Genomic DNA, 26125 nt, shown 5'->3' on the forward strand with positions numbered 1-26125 from the left:
AATTTGTCCTTGCAACTAGTGAACCATCACCAATGCTTTTTTCCATTTGTTAGACCTCACTCTATGTGTAAATATAGTCTACTTTGTCTCCTAAAGCAAGCTTCACTTTTGAGGAGTTGGAGTTTTACAGATTTATTTTATCTTTTCCATTTGATTAGGGAAGGATATGTTCCTTCAGGAATATAAGGGCATATTTTAGTTGTATGCACATTTCTAAGGCATCAGTCATCAATGTCTGTTCTCTGAAAAACTTCAGATTTATAAAGGAACAGAAAATATTTGCAGGTGAGCTGTAGGTTTAAAACTGTAATTCCAATAGAGCCTATCCTTTGGGCAGGCAGCTAGATATGGCCTTTAAACCTGACCAGCCAGAGAAGTTGAACCATTACACTTATTTAATCCTCTCCCGATTTAGACAGGCTTTTAAGCACATGCTTTGCTCAAGAAAGGCTCAGCCTTTGATAGAAATTCAACATAAAACACATCACAAATGAAAATACATTAAAATATCAAAACTTGAAAGAATTAGAGCACTGAATTTGAAAGACATCCATTCAGACAGGATTAATGGAAAAAATACAAACTTTATGAATTTTGCTAAGGTTTTCAAAGATACGATCTCTGGAGTTTTAAAAAGTTCCATAATTCTGAACTTATGTTCTCTTATCCCCAGCTGTAAATAAACTTTAATAAAAAAGTAAGTGTCAATAATCTGAAACGCAATTTAAACCTGTCTCCTGCATTACCCTGTCTGCAGTAATGATCTTCCTCAGATGGAACACAGCTGATCAGGGTCATTCACTGATAAATGTATTTCAGAGGATTTTTCCCCTCTATCTGAGTTTGAAATTCTTATCCTATAATGGTGTGTCCTTGCAGGAAATGCTATTTATTTATTTGTGGGTAGTCTTACAGTTTTACTTTCTATTTCAAATATATATTTACAAACCTACAGCTGTATAGGTATCAGTGTATAGCTTAGGATTTGTTTGGGAAAAAAAAAAAAAAGACTTTAAGGATAGCTTAATAAAGGATTTTAAAGGGTGTTGAAACAGCGTTTGCTTCTTTTTTTTCCAGTTCTGTTTTAGTTTCAGAAGTCAGGTTTAAGTGGAATTGCTGTCTTTCCCCAATGAAATGAGGCATTAGCGATCATGCTGTTAACATGTCTTTCATTTCCTCCATGAATGAATTTTGTGTTTCACTGGTCACTTCTTCTCTGAGTAAGTCTTTATAGAGATGAGAAAAAATAGAAAACTGACATTGCTGCTTTAAAGTGATTTTGAATGCTAATGAGCTATGCAAAAGGAACAAGGGAATGGTGCCATACTGTGAAAGTTCCCAGCGGAATCTGGATGATCTCAGAAGCTGGTCAGTTGAAAAACAGTGAGTTTCTAATTTATGAGGTTTTCAAGTATTTCGAGAATTATTCAGAAATCCCCCAAAAAACTTATTCCAAAATTTGCGAGGTTCCTTTTCTGTTATTTATTCACAAATAAAGTCTCAGATAAAAATTATCAATGAAAATTCAAAACCTGGCAGTATTTGCCTAGGTCTATACAGAAATCAGATGCAAGAGTAATATCTAAAGGTTTTGCTTAAATCTCTGTCCACTTCCAGTACACGTTCACCCATGGATCTGTCTGCTATTGCGTCCTTCTCACCAGCTCTTCACCCAAATCTGGGTGTACACGTTGCATGTAGTCACTGTCACTGTAAGAAGATCACAAGTTGGAACACACAGTTCTTCCTGTTTTCACTTGCTTCACATGCTCACTAGTTCCACAATTTTTAATTTTGATTTTTAATTTTTTTTTCCTTTAAAAAGCTCTCATTTTCCAGTTGGAATAAACCTCTCTCAAACAAAGCAACCCCTTCCTTTTTTTTCATGGTAAGAGCTTTTTATCAAAGTTGCAGTGATCCTCTAGAAAGCCACGGCCAACCTTTTCTGAAGTGTTGTGATGTAGCAAGAGGAACTCTGAATGTCGGTTTCCCACAAGACTATCAATAAGACTGGAGATGTCACAGAAGACATCTTGGATTTCCTACAACTGCATTTTGAAGCTTTTAAAGTTTCATTTTCTCTTTAAAATGCTTCTTTGAACATTACCTATGCCCAGAGGAACAGTTTAAAAATGAAAACCAGGCTTTTAGAGCTTCAATTGCAGCCACAGGGGACTCTATATTCTTCCACTGTTGCTTTGCTCTAGTATTATGCTTCTATTAGTTCAAAATATAAAGACCTGATAATGCAGACCCCTTTGGAATGCCTAAGATTTAACAATGGGAGTTGCAGCTTGGAGGACCTGCAGTATTATTTATTTTCCATCACTCTGCAGTACAATTGTACAGTTGTACAGAATTTCTACTTTCATGTAGAAAAAAACATCCTAATAAAAACTTTTAATATTGTTTTTATTGGATTTAGACAATAAAAACCAGTTAAATGAAGATTTTAACCATTTGCTTGTAATCAGGCGTGCATGTTATTTTTATCAACCATCTTTTTCTCAGTTGAATCTTATTCTTTTTTCACTTCTGGCTTTTCAGAGTTTTACAGGAGATGAAAGAAGCCCTCAGAAACTATTTCCAGATCAGTTTCTTGTCAAATTATTCAGGTTACCTAGACATTATCACTGCATCTGCAATCTGCAGGAGAGAAGTAACTTAATAAGCAATACAGCAACTTCTCTGCATAAGTCGGACATACTTGGGTAGGTTATTACAACAGCACTATCCATGCTAGTATGGAGCATTGGATAATACCCAAAACAGGTTAATGGCTTAGTGATAAAAGTGCATTCCTATGTATGGTCAATATCTGTACAAATGCATGTCAGATTATGAAAGGTGAAAGGTATGTGTGATGAAATCACATTCCTTATTACAGAGAGATAATGGTGTCTAAAAAGACAGTACACCAATAAGAATTCTAGCATATCAATCTATAAATTTAATTCTGTATTTTCTGAAAAAATCAGAAGCTTATTTCAAAAGCTAGAGAATGCCTGCTAAGTGTCCAAAATATCCTTCAGTCCAAATATCAAATGACAAAATGCTCAACAGAATTACAGAATTTGGTCCAGAATTATGTTTAGATTTTCATAATTGGTCTGTCACTCTGTGTTCTCCAACAGAAGTATGTTCATAGCTTCTGTTACATTTTTCTGGGCTGGATATTTCATTTATCAGCCAAATTCTTTTCTGCTTCTCAAGATCTCAATGGGAATTAAAAAAAAAAAAAGGGCAAAAAAAAAAGCTAATTTCTAATTTAAGATACCCCTAAAGCTTAAATATTTGTTGGTAGAAATACAAGCTTGTCATTGTGGATGCATAATAACCTTGCTGGTAATTACAGTTGACTATGCCAGTGGCTCGAAGTTAGGGAGAATAGCTGTACTGTTAGCTTCTAGAAAGTCTCTGACCTCAGATGTATTCATTTGATAAATTGTTTTCCTTTATATTAAACAACAGAGGAGACAGCTCTAATCCAGACATGCTCAAAAGCTTTCTTTGCCTTTATTTTTGTACTGAGACAATCCATAAAGTAAGAGCTCAGTTGGCACATGTGTATCTTATACATTATGATGTTAAAGGACCTAGGGTTCACAGATTAATTTTCTGTAAAGCCAGAAGGAACCTCTGCATTCACCCAGTCTGACCTCTTTTTTAAAGGAAACCATATGATTTTCCTGAATTAATTCCCATTTGAACAACCAGGAATCTTTAGAAAAAAATCAAAACTTTATTAAAATATTTATATGAATAGGGTTCTCCACCACAGCTTTTGTTCTAGAAGTTAATTATCCATGCTGTTAAAATTCAGATGTTGTTTATAGACTGACTATCTAGCTCCAGCTTCCAGAAGCTACATCTTTTCTAAGGTCAAGCCCCATCGATTGTCAATATTTAATTGCTTGTGTAAATATTTATGTACGGTGGTAATTCTGAGATACAGAGCCTAATAGAGTAAATTCTTTGAGAAACTCTAATGTGTCTTTCCCAATCCTGAAATAATTTCATAGCTAAAATGCAAATTACTATGGGCCTTATGTACCAGCTCAAAGTTTAAAGCTCAAAAGCTGAGTTTTAAATATCTACAGGAATGGAGATTCCACAACCACTCTGAATAACATCCTCCCTAAACTGTTTCAGTTAGACTATGGTCTCTCAACCTCTCCTACATATAATATGTGCTCCAGGACCTTAATCATCTTCACAGTATTCTGCTGGAGCTCAAAATTGGACATGATACAAGTGCTGAGAAGGGGGGATGTTCAGTTCTTACTGAGGATGCTGGCAATGAAAAAAGTTTCTGAAAGGGTAAAGCTAGTGTAACTGTCTGTGCTGACCCAAGGATCTCTTTTACATTTGTCTTTCACTATGTGAAATCAAGTACTGCTGTTTGTCTTTGATAATGCCAATCCTTTTTTATTGTTTCTTCTTCTCGGATAGTTACTCTTTCTGTAAATTGTTTCTTTGTTAGTATGTCACATTATGAAAATGTGTACAATCTATTTATACTCCATTTCCAAAGCAAACAGGATCACACAGTAACAATTACCCCTCTTTTTCATTATTAAAGATTTCTCTCAGCCTTTGGATAATTTGTAGAATTTTCTATTTTTTCTATGTAATTTATCAAATGTTTTAACAACAGTGCAAAGTAGCTTACTAGAAGTCATACAAACAGTTTATTCTGTACCTCTTAATCACAGTGACAGAACCAAGGCTTATAAATAACAACATGCATTACATCAGCATTATTACTTTCTTTCAAACATTTCTCATTTCATTAGAGCCTTCTGCCTTTCTTCACTCAGAAGAGTGTCTCTTGGAAGATACTTTCCAATTATATTATTCATTGGCTTCCCAAGACAGAAAAAGGAAGTTATCAATTAGCTCAGGAAAATAACATTATCTATTTTATAGATATACCCAGTCAGTCCCTTTCCCAACACGGAAAAAGCACACTGTGACTACGCACTTGTGACACTGGAATACACCAGATCTACCATTCCTCTTCTTGTGATCCACTCACTCATCACATTTTACACTTTCATCATGTTATCATCGTGAGCAATCAAGTCAGGACAACTTTGGAAAAAGCTCAGGTCAGTTTCTAATGAGCTACTAAACTTGGTGAGAGTAAAATTTCGATTATCACTATGTATTGTCCCACAATCTGGAATTTTTTTTTAAGCAAGAACTTGATCCCTATGAAGAATTTTTTACAGGCACAGCAAAACATTAAGAAAGCTTCATGCTGAATTAGCACATTATTTTTTTTGTTGCAGGATGTTGCAAAATTTTCTTTGGATAAGACTTCAGTCACTTTGAATTAGCAACATACATGGAATGCACTTGATAGATGTGGAGTATTGTTTAAACAGTGCCCTTTGGAGGAAATTTTTTAAGGCAACCTTACTTTTTTATTATTAAGGAGCACTATTAAAATACACAGAACCTTATCCAGGACTCAGCAAAAGAATGTCTAACCAGCAAGCATTAGGCAGCTATTTACCTACCATTGCTTATGCTGATTTGCGATGTGCAACAGATGCTTTTATGCTTCAGGATAAAGTGTGCTAGATGCCATCAAGAAGGATGTCTCTAATTCATCATAACAAATACCTGCCTAAGCATGTAAATATTTTTCTCCTGGAGGCAAATCATCCTGTTTATATTTTTAAAAATATATTTCTTCTTTAATTTCAGCAATGTTAATCATAGAACAAGTCTAAAAGAAAAGTTCAGAAAATTTTTCCACATTACCCATTTCCACCACGTACAGCCTACATATGTAGCATTAAGAATAACCCAAGAATAGTAGAACTAGCAATCAGAAATAAAGAACTTTGTAGTAATTTCTTTATTGACATTTGCTTGCAGTTGCTGCAGTTCCTGGGGCTTTCTCAAGCAAGAGAATTTGTTCATTGAGGCATAAGTACTTCTGTGTAGAGCACTATGAGCAACTACAAATGTGGATCTTTGTGTAATGTTTTGATTATTAAAAAATCTCTTGTTCTTGATCAAGATTGTATAAAATTATTTTGTATATATGGTGTTCTAAAATAGTTTTAATTGAAAAATTATTTTACAGATTCAGAGGGCATTGCCATATTTCATCGTCATAATTAACTTGAATACTAGAGTCCATATGGCAGATGAGCAATATTTAATAAAAATAGCCCACTTGCTTGCCAGAGAAAGAAGTGATGTTATTGTGGAGAGATTTGTGCATTACATAATTCATGATTTTTATTGAAGTCATAGACTTATGCCTAGAAACTGTTTTGTGTTTAGATTCTAACCAAGGTATGCCACAGTTCCAGTAATGAATAATGCAGATAACATGGTGCCCTCAGTGAACTACAGAGCAGAAAAAGCAGCTGACTATCAGAAACAGCTCATTAGGAAAAAAAAAAAAAAAAAAAAAAAAAAAAAAAAAAAAAAAAAGAGAAATGTGAGCAAAGCACATTACCTTGATGGAGAAACAGAAAAGACAGATTCTACTTCACAACTAATTTGTAAAAACAAGCTTGCGAAAGTTCTAGTTCCTGAAGCCTTTAGGCAAACTCAGAACTAATTAAACAAAAAATGATCTCTGTACCATACTTTTCAGGTGAAATAGTAAGATATTTCATCATGGAAGTGTATGTAATGCAAATGTGGGCCATCAGCAGTACAGTACTTCTAAAATGAAACCATGTCTGTGAAAGACACAATGAGTCTGACTCATTATAGCATTGCTGTTTGCAACTTTAGGATGTAGTTAAGATGGTATCAGCACTTTTATTATATAACCTATTTTGGGTTGTTTATTACTTGGCTATAAAAATTTATTCAGGCTAAATCTGAGTGCACAAGGCTTCAGTTGTTGTGTTGACTATTTTAAACTTAGACTAATGTATTTACCATTGAACAAATCTGTTTTCTGCTGAATTTACAATCTTCTTTTAGTGTCCAGAGCATTTAAAGCATTATTGGTAAACTCACAAGGCATCATCACATTTTTTCAGCTAGTATGTTCCTAAATTTTCGAAAATCAATCTTCAAATCTATTCAAGTCATGTCAAAAAGAGGGCCTGTGGTGGCAGAAAATACTACAAAAATGATAAAACCAAGGACCTTAATCTAAAATGAAAAGGATGCACGCAAATACAACTTAAACTTGAAATGTTCATGCACTAATTCAACTCACACCTTAGTGTATCTTGTGGCAAATGGTTTTGTGTTTGTTTTCTGATTTTCTCTAACTGGTACTGCACAGTCTTTGTTTTCCTGTATATCTACAAACTACGAAAACCTATCACATACTTCACCAATGCATCACCTGAGTAAACCTCTAAAAGACTGTAAAAATGTCAATTATTTAGAAAAAGTAGACCATCTTCCATCTAGCCTGATGATGGGGAACAACTTCATGTTGGGTACCATAAAATACTTGGATTGGAGGCATGTGTTGGGGGTGTTTTCAGGGATGAGCTTCAACCACTACCCAGGTTCTTTTTCCTCTGCAGTGCCACAATCTGTGAGGGGCTCTCTAGGGCCAACATGTGGGGTTAAGAAAGTAAAGACACAGGGTACCACTGCCAGGAGAGCAGCAATATGCTGTTGAAAATACAGTGACAAGCAAATTCTGGCATCCTCATCAGAAGGTGCTGACTTAGCTTCTGGCACATTGCCAGTTTGCATCCTGAAGAGAAGTCATATGCTGATAACTTCTGGGAATCACTTGAAATATTTGCAATAATTTAGAAGTGGTGTCCCAGGAATAGTACTGTAAATACTAAAAGGATTTCTTGCCAATCCAACCAACATCATTTGTGTATGTGTATCATCTGAAATTGATTGACAGATTTTTATCTCATGCCTGCTTCCCACTCAGCTTTGCAAAAAAAAAGTAAATTATTTAAAGGTTGATTCATCATCTCTACAGAGCAGAAATCATAGCCATTATATATGCAGTAATAGGTCAGATATACAGCCTTCAGCACTGCAATCTGTTTTACTAGGTGAATGAATGATGAGTAAGGTATCACATTCTTTTCAAAAAGTATATTTAGGTCTTTAACTTGTCTGACATAGCATTAGTTACTATGTGGTTTTGAAATCCTATTGATAATGGTGACTAAGTGGAAATCACTGGTTTGTTATAGTTGTGAAAGTCTAAACTTTGCATTTCACTCTCAATTAATATATAATTAATATATAATATATAATTAATATATAATGTAGAAATTTTAAAATCAGCTACTGTCTTTCCCAACCTACACAGTTACAATGACTAACAAGTTAGTGCAAATATTACCCAATTAATACATATGGTAGGCCAAAGGCAAAGGAAATACAATGGCATGATGTATATGCTGTTTTAAGGCCATTTCATTATTTTTATATCCATTTATAAATCCTCAGATAACCCATTTTGGTTTTCTACCTTTTTTCTGTGTTAAACTTTCTCTTTCTTTATGGTTGCAAAGAGGAAAAAAGAAACAGAAACAGAACCTCCCACCAAAAAAAGCTATTCTCAGGATCCACTATTGCCTCTGAATCACTTCCCTTCTTTAACTCACCCCAACTGATGCTGCCCAGTCACATTGCTTTCAGTTGCTTCCTATATTTGAGTAGTAATTTCATACTTTTATTGTGCTTGTACATCAGTATCTCTTATGGTTTAAGTTTTAAATTTCCTTTTCTAGGTATATAGGCTGCTTTTCCTTTATTCTCTTGCAGTTACTTTTTCTTCTTTTTCCTTTTTCCCAAGATCATTCTATTCCTGCCAAATTGCACATGAACTTTTCCTCTTTCCTAGATGCTGATCTACAAGTCTATAATACTAGAAGTAGCTAATGTACTTGAGTGAAGTATATGACTAAGTATGTTATTTGTTTCTTGAAACAGAACTGCTCGTGTTGGAGCTAGGACAACAAGGAACTGCATGAAGAAAGTTTCTTATACAGCAGTCAGTGTATACACTTCCATTTTCAGCTCTCGCCACTCTATCAGTACTCCAAAGACTTCCAAGTGTTTTCTCCAGCTCTTCCTATATTCTGTCAAATGAGAGGAGAGGAAAAAGCAGAGGAATTCCCTTTCTTTGGCATAAGGAAGGAAAGGTTTTTGGCTTGTTTAAAGAAGGATGAACTCCATGCATCCTTTTAATAATCTTCAACCTTCTCTCTGGAAAAGCAATCCCCCATCTAATGTTTTCTTTTCAGAAAAATAAAGGTTTTCAAGGACTCCTTTGTGACATTGAACTCTATATAGGCTGTTCCCATTTTAATTTACATGGTAAAACTATTCTGAGGGTCATCCCAGCTACAATATAATTTCTTTTAATTTTTACTTATGCAACATTTTAATTGAACATGTTTATTTTGTAATTTTATTCTACTTGTAATAGAAGCTTACATCTTAGACTGCAGTCTATGCATTTGGAAAAGAAATTCAGCTTCACCATAGAACAGCCTGTTAACAGAATAAAAAATGGAATTGTCATGAGGGATAACTAGCCCTCCTTACAATGGTTTGATGTTACTGTAATAACAGGGAGCTCACAGAAGCAGATGACTAAGAATTCTGAGTCATTTTGCAAAAGAAGGCACATAATTGGAATTTAATCCTAAGACGCTGATGTCTGTATCTTGGCTGCATCTTTCCCGTGCTGCATCTTTGAATTTTCTAGCTTTTGTCACTTTGACATTTTGAGTCACAAGCTGATAGAGAAGATTTTTCATTGTTGTTATTTTTGTTGTTCTTACGATGTAATTGACCCATTTCCATGCAATTTACTCAGGAAAATTGAAGTGCCTTTCTTTCTGCATTAGAAATGTTTCTGATTTGCAATTCATTAAACCTTTCCCTTAGCAGATATGTCCCTAAAGGGTGGGCAAATTCCAGGGAAGGTTGAGCAAAAAGCATGTTTAAATACTGTGTAAAAGAGGCTGAAGAAGAATTAGCTGGTGTTATGCAACCATGTTATCTGTCATTGAAAATGTTATAAACTTCTTCAAAGATCCCAATATTAGGACAATGTAAGGGCAACTTTATACATATGGAATCAATCCTGAAGAACTCATATTTCTGGTGCATTCTGGATGCACCCTTAGCCCCAACATTCGCATGCTTTTTAAGTCTTTAATAAAATGAAGATACACCTTTGCCTAATTATAATGCTAAAGTACTCCTGATGGTTATTTTCCTGTCCTTCTCAATGACTTTCCACATGGAACAGTATCAAAAGTGCTCTCTAATGCACCTATATTTAACTATATAATACCATACAGATTTTATAAGAAGTGCTAGTAATTGCAAATATTATAATGAATATAAATGTTTATCAAAGAAAAAATATCTGCAGGTAGGGGTGTAACTACTCTGATAAATGGCTAAAAGAAGGGAGTTGAATCAGGTAAGATTTCTTTTTCTGGTTGAAGGTGAAAGACTGATATGAAAAGAAACAATTGCCTATTTGATCTAGTTCTTGCATCACTTTCTGCCAAGAAATATTTGTAAAAATAAGACTGGTTTTGTTTTGTTTTTCTCCTTCTGGATTTGAGCTGATATTCTTAAGCAATAGGAACTGGACAGCTTGTCATTGATCCACCATCTTTTCCATGAGAGAGAACTTGTTGCCAATTTCAAAGATAATTTTGTCACAGATTAGACTAGTCAAAGAATTAAAAATGTCATTAACATGGCTGAATTTCTAGTGGCAAAACATTAGGCCCATCTGATGACTGTTCAACAGCCTAGCCCTGAATTATAGCCCATTCTGTGTACAGAAGTGTTGAATGTCAGTTAGGCTCAGACCAGCACGTTTATAAGAATCATGAAGCTGAGCTATTTGTCTCTAAACAGTTGAAATGGACTGGTGCCAAAAATGTTTTAAGACTTGATTATTATTAATCTGGTCAACTCAAAAAATACTGAAGATGGAAAAAGTGTTCTCTGCTATGCTTTAATCTCCTCCCTTTATGTTTCTGACATCTTTTTCCCCTTCTGTGGCAGAAGTACTAAATATTCATAGAATCATACAATCGCTTAGGTTGGAAAAAAACTCTAAGATCATCAAGTCCAACTTGATGACCATCAACATGGCAGAGTAGGGTTACTGATGACAAGATGAATGAGACATATTTGTCATTCACAGGTAATTAAAGCGGATTGCAGTTACCTGTCCAACATTACTGGCAGTAGTTTAAAGACTTAGAACTCATTTGGAATGGAGTTTCTTTTTAGTATCTAAACCAACATATAGGTATTGTATGCATTAATTTGTATATCTCTCTCATAAGAAGACCTTCTTAGAGACTCTATTTTAACTCAGTTATTGCAAATCTTAATCCTAAACTAAAGTCAAGTAATTCGTTGAATTACTGCATTCTATAGGGGTTGTGCCTCATGCACAAAATCTTCACCATTGTCTTTCACTAAAGCCACACAACACTGAAGAAAATGTGCAAAGAGTGAAAATGTTTAGATGCTTTAGACATGAAGCTATCTGCAAGCAAGCATGGTTCTGATAGAACTGCATGTTTCAATTACATTGTATACATTACATTAATTGATGTTTTTTTCCACAACTGTATTTGTTATGCTTACTTATTCCAAATTTCAATAGATTGCTCAAGCAAAGGACCAGTTATAACTGTTTTCCAGCACCACAGCTTTTTCAGCAAATAACAAATAACATTTATATAATGCTGACAGTTACTAAAATAGTATGGAAAATAAAATGTATTAAAACCTTTCCCCCATCCTTAGACAGCTACATAAGTCACCTGTAGACTAACATTCATAATCTATTTTTTATCCTTAGCAGTCAAGGAGTAAGATAATTGGTTTGTCTGACTGTGTATCTGTTTCAAAAGCATCAAAGCAATATATGCAATAGAATCTGAGGGGGAAAAAATCACATTGTAAAATGATAGATGATAATATGCCCACCAGGTAAACTTTTTATATGACAGGGTTAGAGATCAAGGTTACAGCCAATAATGTATTGCAGAAGACTGTAATTGTCTGGAATATTTTCTGATTATGTTCTTATTTCTAAGATAGTATTTTGATGTACTGCAGCTTGTCTTAGGCTCTACTAGGTATTAATAGAAATGTGTCCTTTAGTATAAGTAATCTGTTCCACAAAGAGAAAATATATTGTTCAAAATAAGAAGACATGTTTCATTTTATAATTGGTCAAAAGCTCTTGAGAAATAGTTGTTCATTCTGAAAGGTACTGTAGTGAATAAATTGCCTCTTCTGCTTCAAAAATCTACAAAGTATTATCTTTCTTATTCAAGGTTTTCCTTAAAAAGTAAACTGAGACTTGGAGAGAAGAAAATTCTCTTCCAATCTTTTCTGTAGTAAGCAAAATATTAGAGGAAATTACATCAAAGATATAATACTGTGGGTTTTGTTTTGGTTTATTTTGGCAGTGAACCTATTAATGTCTGTTCTTTTAGATTTGTACTTCTTTTTCTTTTTCTTTTTCTTCTTCCTTTTCTTTTTCTTTATTTTTCTTTTTATTTTCTTTTTCTTTTTTTCCCTGGGATTGAATAAAAATAAATTCCCTCGGAACTAAATCCTAGGAAATCTAATCAAAGGCAGCCACTTCACTAAGGGGAAGCAGGGGGTGGGAAGGAAATAAATTACAACTTTCTAAGAGATCCTAAAAAGCAAAATGGAAAAAAGCCATAGTCAATATAATAAATCATAACATCATAGAGAGCTTATTTGGAGGGAGTTAAGGAGTGTTGATTAAGGATGTGTTGGTTTTCAGGTTGTAATCAGGCAGCCATTTCAAGCTCTACTTTCACAGCCTGCTAACATGCAGGAATAACATTTATTTTGTGAACAGTTCTGTGACTGATGTCAGAGACAGATGAGAAAGGATTTTTTTCTCCTCTTATTTCAGCTGTAGAACAAAAACATGTAGAATAAAAGCTTTATGAGTTATAAAATGACATGCATTTTATGATTTTTCTCTCTGCTTCTCCAGGATCAAAGCTAACTTTTCCAAATATGCAAATGAACATCTGTACAATCAGAACCAGGAAAAAATAAAGTGGACTTTTTACATGCTCATATCAATAACTACATGTGTACACATGTGTGCATATGAGAGAATCATTTACTGTTGGATGCTATATGCATATGATATATATGATATACTAAGGGCCTTACTCTTCCCGCATATTGTGTAAACTGAAAAGAATTCTGCTGAACTGAGTAGACCCAGGTTTACTGTAAAAGTGGTATCACAGGGAAAGGCACTGATACCTTAGACTGCTGCACACCTAGTATTTAAACTTCTGAAAAATAAATATCTAGTTTTCCTTCGAATCTGTGTAGTTGAAATAGTGTGTATTAACAAGCCATAGGAAAACACAGAATGACACTGCCACACACACCTGTATGAAAATATCATGATGGAATGTGTGTGCAAACTTTTGTTCAATGTATTGCAGTTCATTGCTTGAATTATGTATATGCTAACTATGCTCTGTCAGTGGAGCTCATTCTAATATCTAATTTTGGTTTGAGCTACTGAGAGCATACTAGGAATAACACCACTGTGGTTATCTTGAAGGTTCATAGGGGCAAGGTAATATCCTTCATTTGATCAACTGATACAGCTATAAAAAAGGATAAACTTTTAGGCAGCCAAATAATATGTATAAATAAAACTATAAAATTACCAATAATTATAATATAATATTGATAATTTAGACATAATTGTATGCTAAAATGTCTTGCACTCAATTAAATATTGAAAGGGTTCTGACTCTAACTTCAGCCAAGCTAAATGATTTGAGAAGATGATTATTTACGATATCTTGACTTCAAACAAGTTTTGTTAGCAATATAGAATCATAGAATCATAAAATTACGAACTGCCAAGTCCACCATGAAACCATGTCGCTAAGCACCGCATCTACACATCTCTTAAATACCTCCAGGGATGGTGACTCAACCACTTCCCCAGGCAGCCTGTTCTAATGCCTGACAATCCTTTCCATAGAGATATTTTTTCCTAATACTAAATCTAGACCTTCCCTGGCACAAATGAACTCCATTTCCTCTTGTTCTATCACTTGTTAAGTGGGAGAAGAGACCAACAGACACCTCAACACATATGATTATGTATTAAAAAATCCAGAAATTATGCATATTCCTGCTTCAGTTTTGCTCTAAATAAAACACACAGGAAAGCCATAGAAGGGTGAGAAGAAATCTCTAACTGAGGTAAATATGACCAAAGAAGAGTAACCAGATATATGGAAGAGCCTGAGAGAATTTCCAAAGGTTTCCTTGGCAGTACCCATGCTCTAAGTTCTTTTTGTATAGATCTGCTTTTGCATCTTTTATGGAAGATAAAAATGGAGAGATAAAGATGGAAAAATAGGAACAAGAAAATTCACTGTGTGTTCTAATATTATTCCAGCTAAGCCTACTATAGATTTTTTCTTAATAAAACATGAGATCAAAAAGAATAAAGTTTCAGTAGGGTACATCCATGCCAAAGCAGAGAAATACAACTGAAAAAAATCATCAATAATTCTCTAGAAAGAGGAAAAGTAAGCAAATTCCTAAGAAGAAATAAGAACTCTTCAACTTTATGATTAAAAGCCATAGTGAATTAAGAAGCAAGCCTAGCAGATATAAAAGTTTTGATTAAAAATACCAACAACTAGAAAACCACTCTAAAAATGCATTACTGTACTTCATAAGAATAATTAGTATTCTGAGGGATGTAGGTCACGTATCTCAGATGGTATTTAACAAGATAAGGGAAAATGAGACAGCTTCACTTGCACAATATACACATCAAAATAAGAAAAAACCCCAGGAAGAATGGTCCAGCTGAGTAACAGCTACACCTTGGAGTTCCCCAGCTATGATTGTGATATAGTCTAATGGAGATTTGACATAATTTGCTAAAGGAAACAATTCACAGACAATTCAAAGTAGCTATCCACTCACCCAAATGGCAAAGATTTTGGAAAAGAGGAAAACGAGTATTTTTTTTCTGTTTTTTCTTTTTTTCTTTTAGTACAGGGGTGGCAGCAGATTAAAGAGGCCCAAGAATGTAAAGGGAAATTTGACGTTGTTTCTGAGATTACTTTTGAATTCACAGGTGCCCATAAATTGGCAGTAAAAATCTAACACTATTTTTTAAAAAACAAACATCTTTGTATACTTCCATTCTTTTGTTTTCCTTCAATGTGAAAGCAACAAAGCTTTTTAGCCCAGAGCAGTATCATTAAAGCTATGCAGCTTCTAGCTGATGTGCCCGATATCAGTCTGAAATGGGCTAAGTTTGGCTGTATCTTTGTCTTCTCATGTTAGAAGGGTATAGCTTATGTTTGGGGGTGCTAGGTAGCACTGGAACACATTCTGTAAACATACAAATTGAAATGTTTCAATTAAAACCAGTGAGTACAATTGAATGCATGAAACTTAAAATGCTGAAGTCTACAAATTCAAGAGGATCAGATATATTTTTATATTGTCTTCTAAACTTTCCTGTACTTATTGTAAAAGTAAAGTAGAAGGCCACTTTAAAAGTAATTCCCAGGAAATTCTTCAACTAAGAAGGAAAGGAGGGTAGTTGTGGTGGGTGACTCCCTTCTGAGGGGAACAGAGGGGCCCATCTGTAGACCTGACCCATCCCACAGGGAGGTCTGCTGCCTCCCTGGGGCTCGCATTAGAGATGTTAAAAGGAAACTCTCTAGTATGGTAAATCCATCTGATTACTACCCACTGCTGATTTTTCAGGTTGGCAGTGACGAAATTACTACAAGAAATGTAAGGGCAATGAAGAGAGACTTCAGGGCCCTGGGACGGCTAGTTAGGGGGTCTGGAGCACAAGTCGTGTTTGCCTCCATACCTCCTGCAAGAATGGGTGGAGAGATAAGCAGGAAGAGTTTAATGATGAACGAATGGCTAAGAGACTGGTGCCAAAGGCAGGGCTTTGGCTTTTTTGATCATGGGCTGCTCTATGAGACACCTGGCCTGATGGTGGCGGGTGGGATGCACCTGTCCCAGAGGGGGAAAAGGCTTTTGGGGCAGGACTTAGCAGGGCTCATTGAGAGAGCTTTAAACTAGATGTGAAGGGGGAAGGGGAGAAAACTGGGTCTGTTAGGGACAAGCCCAAGAGGAACATACCAGGGCCTGTAGGAGGATGGGCTAAGGAGGATTTAGTCCCACCGATGTGCTCTACTTGCTTCCTGAAATGCCTGTACACCAATGCACGCAGCATGGGGAATAAGCAGGAAGAGTTAGAGGTCTGTGTGCGGTCTAAGGGTTATGACCTGGTAGCAATAACAGAGACATGGTGGGACAGCTCACACGACTGGAATGTGGCCATGGATGGCTATGTGCTTTTTAGGAAAGATCGGTCGGTGAAGCGAGGTGGTGGAGTTGCTCTTTATGTGAGAGAGCAACTAGAATGTATTGAGTTTTGTACAGGGGCTGATGAGGGGCGAGTTGAAATTCTGTGGGTAAGAATTAAAGGACAGGGTAGTATGGGTGACACAGTTGTGGGGGTCTACTACAGACCTCCTGATCAAGATGAGGAAGTTGATGAGGCTTTCTACAGGCAGCTGAAAGCAGCCTCACAACTGCAGTCCTTGGTCCTCATGGGAGATTTTAACTATCCCGATATCTGCTGGAAGACTTATACAGCCAGCCTTTCACAGTCTAGGAGGTTCCTCCAATGCATTGATGACAACTTCTTAATGCAAATGGTGGATGAGCCGACTAGAAGAGGAGCGCTGCTGGATCTTGTGCTCACCAACAAGGAGGGCCTTATTGAAGCAGTGGTGGTCAATGGCAACCTTGGCTGCAGCGACCATGAGATGGTGGAGTTCAGGATCCTGTGTGGGAGGAACAGAATTTCCAGCAGGACCAGAACCCTGGACTTCTACAGAGCAAACTTCGGCCTCCTCAACCAATTGTTAAGGGAAGTCCCATGGGACAGAGTGCTAGAAGGTAAAGGGGCTCAAGATAGCTGGACAATATTCAAGGACCACTTCTTGCAAGCACAGCATCAGTGTGTCCCAATGGGTAGAAAATCTAGTAAGGGAGCTAGGAGACCAGCGTGGTTAAAAAAGGAACTGCTGGGGAAACTCAAGTGGAAGAGGAAAATCTATAGATCATGGAAGGAGGGGCTGGTCACTTGGGAGGAATATAGGAATGTTGTCAGGGAATGTAGGGAGGCAACTAGGAAAGCTAAGGCCTCCTTGGAACTTAACCTTGCAAGTCGGGTTAAGGACAATAGAAAGGGCTTTTTCAGATACATAGCCAACAAAGCTAATACCAGAGGCAATATAGGCCCACTGCTGAATGAGGTGGGTGCCCTGGTGACAGAGGATATGAAGAAGGCAGAGGTGCTGAATGCCTTCTTTGCCTCTGTCTTTACTCCTGCAGGCTTTTCCCATGAGCCCCAGATTCATATAACCCCAGAAGTAGTCAAGATAGGTGAGGACATAGTAGATGAGGATTGGGTTAGGGATCAGTTGCATAATCTGGACATCCATAAATCGATGGGTCCGGATGAAATGCATCCAAGGGTGCTGAGGGAGCTGGCGGAGGTCATTGCTAGTCCACTCTCCATCATCTTCGGTAAGTCATGGGTAACTGGAGAGGTGCCTGAGGACTGGAGGATAGCAAATGTCACTCCAGTCTACAAGAAGGGCAAGAAGGAGGACCCGGGTAACTATAGACCGGTCAGCCTCACCTCCATCCCTGGAAAGGTAATGGAACAACTTGTCCTTGGCACTATCTCTAGGCATATCAAGGAGATGGGGGTCATCAAGAGCAGTCAACATGGTTTTACCAAGGGTAAGTCATGTTTGACTAACCTCATAGCCTTCTATGAGGAAATTACTAGGTGGATAGATGATGGTAGAGCGGTAGATGTGGTCTATCTTGATTTCAGTAAAGCATTTGACACCGTCTCCCACAGCATCCTTGTAGATAAGTTGATCAAGTATGGGTTTGATGATCAGGCAGTGAGGTGGATCAAGAACTGGTTGAAAGGAAGAAGTCAGAGAGTTGTAGTCAATGGGGCAGAATCTAGTTGGAGGCCTGTGACTAGTGGAGTCCCTCAGGGGTCGGTACTGGGACCGGTGTTGTTCAATATCTTCATCAACGACCTGGATGAGGGCACAGAATGTACCCTCAGCAAGTTTGCTGATGACACCAAGCTGGGAGGAGTGGCTGACACACCAGAAGGCTGTGCTGCCATTCAGAGAGACTTAGACAGGCTGGAGACTTGGGCGGGGAAAAACCTGATGAAGTTTAACAAGAGCAAGTGTAGAGTTTTGCATTTGGGGAAGAAAAACGCCATGCACCAGTACAGGTTGGGGGCTGACCTGCTGGAGAGCAGTGTAGGTGAAAGGGACCTGGGGGTCATGGTAGACAGGAGGATGACCATGAGCCAGCAGTGTGCCCTTGTGGCTAAGAAGGCCAATGGCATCCTGGGGTGTATTAGAAAGGGTGTGGTTAGTAGGTCAAGAGAGGTTCTCCTCCCCCTCTATTCTGCATTGGTGAGGCCACATCTGGAATATTGTGTCCAGTTCTGGGCCCCTCAGTTCAAGAAGGACAGGGAAGTGCTTGAAAGAGTCCAGCGCAGAGCCACAAGGATGATTAAGGGAGTGGAACATCTCCCTTATGAGGAAAGGCTGAGGGAGCTGGGTCTCTTTAGTTTGGAGAAAAGGAGACTGAGGGGGGACCTCATCAATGTTTACAAATATGTAAAGGGTGAGTGTCAAGACGATGGAGTTAAGCTTTTTTCAGTGAAGACCAGTGATAGGACAAGGGGTAATGGATACAAGTTGGAGCATAGGAGGTTTAAGATGAATATCAGGAAAAATTTTTTTACTGTAAGAGTGACAGAGCACTGGAACAGGCTGCCCAGAGAGGTTGTGGAGTCTCCTTCGCTGGAGACATTCAAAACCCGCCTGGATGCCTTCCTGTGTGATGTACTCTAGGTGACCCTGCTCTGGCAGGGGGGTTGGACTAGATGATCTTTCGAGGTCCCTTCCAACCCCTAGGATTCTATGATTCTATGATTCTATAAATGGAATTACTACAAAGTACATAAAATGTTTTCTATTCAGAGATATCTTCCAACTTGGCTCAGACCACCCAGACAATTGAGACACTGTGACCAGAACAGAACATATTCTTATGCTATCAGTGACTGCCCAAATTAAGGCTAGGTCTTAGCAAATTACTTTCCACTTAAATGTACCATGATCACACATTTCTCCATCATTTAAACCAAATTGCAGCAATGATTACCCAACATACACTAATGATTCTTGACACCTTTATATACAGACCATTTAGGAAAAAGTATTTTGATCTATTCAGGGGAAGTTCATGTCTATTTGGAAATCAACTTCAGGAGTTCATGAAGCTCAGTCTTTTAAGGGCCTGTTATGCAGAGGTGTAAGTAGCCTCGAGGTCACAAAAATGAGAGTGGAGGTTGTGCCACTGTATTGTGTAATTGTTTTACCTACAAACTCACAGGCTACTACACAAGATATGTACTGATTGAATTATAAAGACTAACATGGTGATGAAATAATGTGTTAAAATTGGATTACATGTTCAATGACTTTTGCACAGAAAATGATAAAACATACTGACAGTTCTGAAAGTATGAAGGATATAGTAGAACTGATCAGAGTAATATAACTCTCCACCTTCTAAATTTATCGTATAGAGTAGAGAATAAAGTCTAGATTTTCTAGACTACAGGACCATGCCTTAGGGGCTTTAAACCTGCTTTCTGTTGCTGCATTGTGAATCACAGTAATGCAGTAGTATTAAGACCAATTACTTGATTGGTGGTATATTAGCTATTACCTTAATAAGTATTAAAAAGCATGAGTCCGTACCTACGTAATTCCTGAAGTAGGGTAATCAATAATGGATTTAATAATATTTAATTTCTTTTCATCTGTTTTTTTGTTCACATTTTTAACTTTTATTCCCCATAATTATGAAGTTTAGATTTTTTTTTGTAAGATAATCGAGGACACTACAATCAAAGTGCTCATAATTGTATTTAATTACATGTTGGAGCCAAACTGCGAAGAGAAGGTTAAGCACTTCAAGAGGACAGGAAGAAATGTGTGACAGGCAATTTCTCTCCAAGCACCCTGGAGATGGTTCATCCCACTCTTTGTACAGTTGGAGGGCCAGAAAATGTCCTTTTGGTATGTTCCAAAATCAGAAGTGAGCATCATTCTGAAATATGGAACATAAACATTCAAAATCATGGCCTTATCCTTTCTTCCCACTAGTCTCTGAAGACAGGAGCATTAAAGTGAATAGAAACACTGTCCACAAAGGCTCCAGTGTGAGGCAGAGATTTTGTGCTACTGTTTAACCCACAGTACTTAATATGTGGACATGTGTTCTGCACTGCTCAATTACAGTAGCTCCACATATTTTCATGGTTTGATGCCTCAGAATAGAGTATATTTTAAAGGACTTTCTGAGCATGGCTAATTCCTTGCTGAATCAGCTAGACTGGTGGAGACTCAATTTTTACAGCTGTCTCAGCCTTTCATTCTAGAAAAGCTTCAAAATACTTAGCAGTGAATCAAACTCTATGGTAACTTATTGGTAGGTTTTTGCTGAAATGATAGCGTCGCTATAGCAGTAATTCCCATTTTCATAGCAAAACTGTGTTTTACTTATCCAGCTATTTCAAAGATGGCATTGGAAAGGATTAATTTTGTCAGTTTATATTTTCTTCCTTAAGACTTACTATTTTTTAAAAGCTAGCATATTCAAAAACACAATTACAGAGTTAAAACATACAATTTTTATTTCTTGGCAATGCAAAAACAAAAAAAAATAATCATTTCCATTTATTAGGAATCAAACTACAATACTATTTGGGTTTTATTTTTTTCATCATTCCAGTCCTAAACATGAGCTGAAAATTCTACATGTCAGTTTGAAAGTGTAGAGCCTTACAATTTAAAGAAAAACAAATCTTTATGGATTCATTGCAGGAGATGAATCTTAATTGTGTCTTGGGAGATAAAAAAGACTGTAAAATTGACTTATTCAAGAAAAATCCAGTACCAGTCTCAACAGGGCAACCCTTCTAGGGTGCAGGAAGAAAAGGCTACCTTTATATGTGTTGCTGTTTTTTATCATAATGGGCCAAATTTTTAAAGAGGTGAATTTGGTAATTTCATTTAATCAGATGATCATTTGCCTGTCTCTTCTAATGTGTCCTCTTTATCATAATATTTGCTTTTATTTATTGTTTGTTAATTGTTATTAGATACATACATATTTATATATAAAAATGTGATATTAGAATAATAGAATCATAGAATCATTAAGGTTGGAAGGGACCTTAAAGATCATCAAGTTCCAACCCCTCTGCCATGAGCAGGGAACCCTACCACTAGATCAGGTTGCACAAAACCTCATCCAACCTGGCCTTCAAAACCTCCAGGGATGGGGCATCAACAACCTCCCTGGGCAACCCATTCCAGTTCCTCAGCACCCTTATAGTGAAGAATTTCTTCCCAAATCTCCCCTGTCTCAGTTTAAAACCATTACCCCTTGTCCTATCACTATCTTCTCTGATGAAAAGTTGAAAATACTGTGTCACAGCTGCTTAATTTGTCTTTATCTGTGTCTTGTACTCACAAAACGGTCTCTTAGGAAAACACCAAAGTAAACATAAACTCTAACCCTTTAAGTTTCAGAATGAAGGCAGTTGGATGCCTTACTGTGCCATGAACGTACTATGTCATTTACTATGAATTGTGGAAATGAAACATCATGCAGGAATTGGGCTGAGCATGTGAGGATTCAGATAAGTACTCTAAAGAATTTCCTGCATTGTGAGACAATTAAAATTTTTTTTGGAACACACACATTTGGGAACAACATTTAAAACCCAGGCTTCCATTTCTAGTCTCCTAATTTCAACACTTTCATGGTAGCTATCACCTCTAATTATCAGGAAACTCCCACTAGTCATGCATTTAGATATCAGTGTGACTCCAGTGGCAGCAGCTCAAACCCAATTAGTAGCTGACTAAAAGTACTACAAAGTACACTTTTTTACTGGTAGATTAAAGTCCAGTTTATAAATGAGAGCAACCCCCAAAATTCTTATAAACAGCAACCTTAAATCACTGTGCAGTAGGCATATGTGGCTGTTACATTCCTGAAAAATACATTTTTTTATGTGAGCATGTGTACCTATTACTAAGCCACTGGTTTGAAACTCTCCATTCCCCTTCGCTTGTTTTCCCAGGACTGTGTAAGTGTGTACATCGCTGTGAACAGTTAACAATTTGATATTCATATTCCAGGTTTATCTCCTCTCACTATTTCTAGACAGTGTATTAGATAATTTTTGTTGCCAGCATTGTAATGACCCTCAGTTATTTCCGGACTCTCTTAGGGTGTTAATATTTCATATGCTATCACACTTTGTGAGCTGTAGAAATTTTATAAGTGTGTATAGAGCAATAGAACATGCTTCACATTTGAGCTGAGTCATTACGCTGATGGCCCTACAGACAAAATATCCAATGTGAATGAATCTTTCTTTCACCTTCCAGCTGCTTGATTCAGCCCCCAAAATCTTAAATCAGGAGTACCTTCCATTATTTAAGTGCTCTCATGCCCATGCACTTCAGGTGCTTATGCACCATCTCTATTTTTTTTCTTTGTTAGTTCACCAAGTTGATGACCACTTATGTGATTATGTATTTTATTGAACTGAAAATGCAGAGAACAAAGTTGAAATACATGAGTACACATATCTATGTAATTTTGAAAAAAATTTAGATGAAACTTTAAAAGAATGAGGATTAATGACTGAGAAAGACACCTGTGGATTTTAGAAACCAGGTCTTGTAGCTGATTACAGTATTCTGAAGAATAGCCTCTTCAACAGCTTTATGCCTATAAGGTGTACAAAGAAGCATATTATTTCTACTGAACGGGCAATAAGAGCTTTATACTAAGGAATTTAAACATCTCTCAGAAATGGAAGGATAGTATTCATAACTTCTGTTTTAGCTTGCAGTAGAAAAGCTCATGAAACTGAATGATCAGCAATAACTTTGAGATAAGTTTGTCTGTTTTTATTTACTTGCAGTATGCAAGACTGTTAAAATATTCTTTTATCTAAAGTACAATTAGGAGAAAACTGCATCGTGAACAGCTAAATGATTTAACTGCTTCAGCAAAAGAAGCTAATCTTGAATTTCATTCAGAAAGCTTTTGAATGTAGAAACTAAAGGCTATAATTTTGTTCCTAAAAGAAAGATTTTCTTTCTATAGGATAAGCTACAGAAAACTTTATTTTGACTTGTGCAATTGTGTTGCACACAAAATGTATATAATAAAAAGAAGACTAATATTTTTTATAGAAATCTTGACATTTAAACTTCCTTTATTCCCTCTGAACATTTAAGGGCCAGTTTTCTTCCTTTAATAATTCTTTTCTCTGGTACCTGTAAGTGTCAATTAGTGATATTCTTAGTGTTTGTGCACCTGGCTCACAAAATGAATGCCTTTCTACAAAAAGCATCCCACTTACTACTTCACAAAGAAACTGATAATTCGACATTATTAAGACTCATAAGTAGGTCAATAAAGATAAATTAATAAATTCAAATGCAGTATGCCACAAGAAAAACACATCATGCTTCTGACAGCTGCTGTGGTGGAAAAGATGAAATGAACTGTTATTAAGTTAAAGAAAAATTTGGTCAAATTCACTAGTTTTAATGAAAAATCAATTTAGCATCAATATTATTTTGATCATTAGGATAAGACAATGTGAATATTATAATTCCTATTGAATTCCTAGTACTGGTTCTATGATCCTAACTTATTCTGAGGATTAAAGTAAATTTAAAAAACAGTGGGATTTATTACCTTTTATTTCCTTAGCATTTAGGTAGGCATAACATTTAAGAAAGGTAAAAATACACTTTGTTCAGAAGCATATCAAATTAATAAAAATATTCTTAATTGTTTTCTCCTGTTTTGTACCATGTCATGGGATGACTACATTGACCTTTGTGATACAGTCCGAGTTCTCAACATATTGGAAAACACAGCAGTGGCTAATATGAGCTTAGAAACCTAATTATAAATGCCAGTTCAAACAAAATTATTTCTTTCTGTTCACCTTCAAATCTAAGACCATTTATATTCATTATTTTTTATCATAAATACTTACAAATGTCTATTCTCTAGAATTTTGTGAACATAGAGAAATCATTAATCATTTTTTTTTTTCTTGGTGAAATATTTAAGAACTGGTTTTAATAAGTATATTTTTTTTTGTTCCGTTTTATGGTATTTAAGAAGTAACATGATTCAGCTTTTGACATCTATGCAACAGTTTTAATACATATTGATATAAATAGATGGGATTAGCGGGTGAATCAGTCTCTCCTACCTGTAAGTGCTGTGGTGAGGAGAATCATAGCTATGATAAGACTGAAGCAAGCCAGACCTCTAATGATTCAGATATCTCTTTATCCAAAATATGTGACATGAACTTTGCATGGCTTGAAGTGAAAAGTATTATTGTTTATTGTACTAACTGGCAGAGTTTTTTTTAAGAAAAAAATATAGTATGAATACTAAATGCATATGGCTGCGGCACATTCTGTGTGCAGCAGATGCTCTCTGACTTATTCAGGGGTATTTTTGGCTGATGACATGAAAGAAACTGGCCATCAGTCTGATGGAACTTCCCCCTCCTTTTAAAGGCAGATTTGTGTAAGGCGTACTTGGAATTGAGTAAGTGTGCTGCCATACCATACTGAACTACGTGTCACTGACTTGAATTTATAAGGGAAGCATTTATGTTGTATTAGCAGAAATCAATACTAGCGGTTTGCTGTGTGACACAAATAGAATCTTAAAAAAAAATTACTTTAAAGCCACTATAAACCACAGTTGCAGTTCTGAGGAAACAAATGTTATGAAATGTGGTTCCTTGTCACCTCCTCCTCTGTTCAAAGTTTGTTATTGCTTTTTTTAATTGTTAAACTTTTTCATAAAAGTAACACTTTGTTCTTAATATAGCAGTGACTTTTCTACAGAACTTCTTTATTTACCCTTTTTTCCGGAAATGAGCTATAAGGAAACAATATGAAGTGTTAATACTTCTGTACCTCCTATATGCAATATAAATTCTCTCAATGACAGAAAAACAGAATAAATAAACAAATAACCCTGTTTTTTTTTCCAGTTTTATCATATCTTACCATTAGTACGTAGCCACCTTTTGTCTTAGAAAGTGGAGATATGTTCCATTTTTTTTTTTAAGTCTAAGAATAATTCTCCTTGATGTGGGAATGGTATGCACTATCAGATATGACAGGAAGATACAACGTTTCTTCCTGTGCTTGATACAAGAGAACTCTAATTAGCTGACTATTCAAAAACCACACACTGCTATCCACACACATCTTCAAATTTTGTCTATGTCTTCTGCATCCCAAGTTCTCTAAAATACATTTGATTAATTTGAAACTCTGTATAGCAGATTTATAAAAAAATATACATCCTCACCAACTGAGACAAACTAGTCTTACTTTCATTTGCTATACTCCAATTAAAATTTTGCTAGATACATGATTTTATGAACAACAAATGAACTATAGGTTTCTGGTATGAGAATAATACAGATTTAGAAAATTAAGACATACACACACCACTTTTGATGTGTTTTTAAATTTACCTATGCATTCAAGACATACATTTCAGTAAGAGTAATTCTATCAAGGCAGGATTTTTGGCTGAGATAATTTATCCTAGAAAATATTTGAATTAAGAAAATGAAAAGTCACATCCATTCATAAAAATTTACTTGAATTTTTGAGCCAAAATCTGATCTTAAAAAGTATACATATAGAGACTATTGAGGTTAATAATCTCTGTGTTAGGTAAAAACATAACAAAGGGAAGAATTTCATCCAGAAATAAGGAGTCAGTTGAAGTTCTTTTTTCTTTTTTTTTTTTTTTTTCTGTAGATCTTAAATTTTTGTTTAGAACTTCTTTCACTCTGAAACAAAGATTTTATATATATATATATATA

The 26125-nt window shown here is 36.0% G+C and overlaps 1 long non-coding RNA gene across 1 annotated transcript in view; it reads right to left on the reverse strand.

Annotated features, from left to right (window-relative positions):
* Nucleotides 1–24623, reverse strand: part of LOC127387379 (uncharacterized) — a 151530-nt gene extending 126907 nt beyond the window's left edge. The window contains exon 1 of the long non-coding RNA XR_007890114.1: nt 24476–24623. This is a non-coding gene — a long non-coding RNA (uncharacterized LOC127387379). The remainder of the gene's footprint in view (nt 1–24475) is intronic.
* Between the last annotated feature and the right edge of the window lie 1502 nt (nt 24624–26125).

Source organism: Apus apus, chromosome 7 (assembly GCF_020740795.1).
Source record: "Apus apus isolate bApuApu2 chromosome 7, bApuApu2.pri.cur, whole genome shotgun sequence".
Lineage (NCBI taxonomy): Eukaryota > Metazoa > Chordata > Aves > Apodiformes > Apodidae > Apus > Apus apus.